Raw genomic sequence first — 2,924 nt, forward strand, 5'->3', positions numbered from 1 at the left:
AACACAGACCTGGAGTCTTTGGGTCACTCCAGAAGCACAGCTTCAGAATTTGAAAATTTGTGAAGTGCCTGGTGAAGCCTTTGACTTCAGCTCAGGTCATTATCTGCAGTTTGTGAGTTCGAGCTCCCCATCGGGCTCTGTGCTGACAGCCCTTTACTACTTCCGTTTTACAGAGGAGGAATTTGAGGTTCAGGAATCAACCTCAGGCTCCTCTCTCTCCAGAGCCCTGCTCTTTCCCGCTCTGCGATACTGTTTTAGACCTCGAGTTGCTTCTAGTTTAACAACATTTCAAGCTAATGTACCAAAAATTTTTTTCAGTTATAAGATCTTGCACTTTATTCAAAATTAACTCCAACTGTATCAAAGACCCAAATATAAACCCTGACAGTGTTAGGAAAAAGCATAGGAGAAATGTTTGGATTAGGCAGAGTCCCTAGTTAGAACACCAAAAAGCAAAATCCATAAAAGAAAAACGGGTAAATTGGATTCTGGCAACACTTAAAACTTTGCTCTTTGAAAGCCATTGTTAAGAGAATGAAAAGAGAAGCCGCAGACTCGGAGAAAAGATTGGAAAACCACATATCTGATGAGAGGTTTGTTGCCAGAATATTCTAAAGAACTCTCAAAACAGAAAATAAGCAACCCATTAAAAATTTTTTTTAATGTTTATTCATTTTTGAGAGACAGAGCATGAGCGGAAGGGAGCAGAGAGAGAGGGAGATACAGAATCCAAAACAGCCTCCAGGATCTGAGCTGTCAGCCAAGAGCCTGACACACGGACCGTGAGATCATGACCTGAGCTGAGGTCTGACACTTAGCCAACTGGGCCACCCAGGCGCCCCCAGCAACCCATTAAAAAAAAACAAAACACTCCTATTGAAGTAGTTTTATATACATGCAATGAGTGAGCCTTGAGGAAGGTATCTTGGATTTCTGCAGTTAGGGTAGATGTCTTGGATGATCTTTGCAAGGAAGTTCACTGAATCCACCTTAGCAAAGCCTGTATCCTTCACATACCGATGGAGACACAGGCCACACATATTGAGCCGTATTTCCAGATCACACTGTGCCAGTTTGGGCAGACACAGCAGGAGTGAGAACCCTGGCCCGGTTCCTCGGATGCCCCCGTAAAGCTGCCGGTGACCATCTTGCCCTCTCAGATCAATCCACTTCTTTAAATGGGCAACAAAAGGTCTAAAGAGACAGGTCATCAAAGAAAATATTAAGGTGGCAAAGAAGCTTGTGAAAAGATGTTCCACGTCATTAATGATCAAGGGAATGCAAATTAAAATCACACTACGCAAATGAAAGAATGGCCCAAATTAAAAAGACTAGCCATGCCTTGTGCTGGGAAGAAGCTGGAGGAAACGAACTCTCATTCATCGGGATGAAAAATGGCACAGCCACTTTGGAAAATAGTCTTTTATTTTTTTTTACTTATAGTTTATTGACAAGTTGGTTTCCATATAACACCCAGTGCTCTTCCCCACAAGTGCCCCCCTCCATGACCATCACTCCCCTCCCCCTTCCCCCCTCCCCCTTCAGTCCTCAGTTCGTGCTCAGCATTCAAAAGTCTCTCATGATTTGCCTCCCTCCCTCTCCCCAACTCTTTCCCCTCCCTTCCCCTTCCCATGGTCCCCTGCTAGGTTTCTCCTGTTAGACCTATGAGTGACAACATATGGTATCTGTCCTTCCCTGCCTGACTTGTTTCACTTAGCATGACTCCCTCCAGGTCCATCCACTTTGTTATGAACGGCCAGATTCATCCTTTCTCATTGCCATGTAGGACTCCGTTGTATAGATAAACTCCATCTTTTTGATCCACTCATCAGGTGATGGACATTTAGGCTCTTCCCATGATTTGGCTATTGTTGAACGTGCTGCTATGAACATTGGGGTACATGTTCCACCTCCACCATCCACTGCTCGGTATATACCCAAGAGAAATGAGAGCATACGTGCATGAAAATCCTTGCTCCTAAAAGTTCACAGCAGTTTTATTTATGATGGCAGCAACCGAGAACAGCCTAAATTGCTCCCCAGCAGGCGAGTGGCTAATTAGGCTGGCACATTCATGCAGCGAAATTCCGCTCAGCAGTAAGAAGGAATGAGGTATGACTGCAGCCACATGGATGAATCAGAATAATTATGCTGAGCAAACGAACCCAATCTCCAGGGGCTGTATGGTTCCTTTTCTACAAAATTCTAGAAAAATGCAAACGAAGCTAAAGACAAAAAGCAGATCCATGGTAGGGGCGCTTGGGTGGCTCAGTCAGTTGGGTGTCTGACTTCTGCTAGGGTCATGATCTCACAGTTCAAGGTTCAAGCCCCACAGCGGACTCTGTGCTGGTGGCTCAGAGCCTGGATCCTGCTTTGGATTCTGTGTCTCCCTCTCCCTGTCCCCCTCCCCTGCTCACACTTTGTCTCTCTTTCTCAGAAATAAACAAAAAATTTTTTTAAAAAAGCAGATCATTGGGGTGCCTGAGTGGCTCAGTTGGTTGAGCATCTGACTTCGGCTCAGGTCATGATCTCACGGTTCGTGGGTTCTGTGCTGACAGCTAGCTCAGAGCCTGGAGCCTGCTTCAGATTCTGCGTCTCCCTCTCTCGCTGACCCTCCCGTGCTCACACTGTGTCTCTCTGACTCTCAAAAAAAATTTTTTTTTAAAACAGAAAAAAATTTAAAAAAATAAAAAGATCAGTGGTTACTGGGGATAGGGGAAGCCGACCAGGGGGTGCAAAGAAACTTGAGTGGTGACTGGTGCATTCGCTATCCAGATTGGGATGGATCACGGGTTAGTCAAAACTCATCAAATCGTGCACTTTAAAGATGGACAGTTTACTGTATGTCAGTGATACCTCAACAAAACTTTGTTTTAAGGTACTTGAAAAAGTTAACTAAAATACTTCAAGCTAAAAATAATCAC

The sequence above is a fragment of the Suricata suricatta genome, chromosome 12 (assembly GCF_006229205.1).
Source record: "Suricata suricatta isolate VVHF042 chromosome 12, meerkat_22Aug2017_6uvM2_HiC, whole genome shotgun sequence".
NCBI classification, from domain to species: Eukaryota; Metazoa; Chordata; class Mammalia; order Carnivora; family Herpestidae; genus Suricata; species Suricata suricatta.